This window comes from Penaeus monodon, chromosome 22 (assembly GCF_015228065.2).
Source record: "Penaeus monodon isolate SGIC_2016 chromosome 22, NSTDA_Pmon_1, whole genome shotgun sequence".
NCBI lineage: Eukaryota > Metazoa > Arthropoda > Malacostraca > Decapoda > Penaeidae > Penaeus > Penaeus monodon.
Genome location: NC_051407.1, coordinates 12,322,791 through 12,323,092, shown reverse-complemented (window position 1 = coordinate 12,323,092; position 302 = coordinate 12,322,791).

Below are 302 nucleotides of genomic sequence, written 5' to 3'. Positions count from 1 at the left end.
ACCTTAGAGGTATTCCGAGAAAAGGAGAAAGAAATAGCAAAAAGAGGGAGTGATAGCAACAGAGAAAAGGTGATAGCTCACTTCACAATTGCAGTTGCGAAATGCACTCACGCAACTAATCACCGCTACTCAGTGCAGGACGTTCTTCCAAATTCAAGTTCCCGTACGATGCTCCCCCTCCCCCTCCCTCGGTGCCACGGCTGATCACTTTTCACTGTTAGCCAGGGTAACAGTGAAAAGTGGTGCCGTTTTCTTGACCAACAAGGAAGAATTGCTGGGGTGTGGCGGTATATTAGACAAAG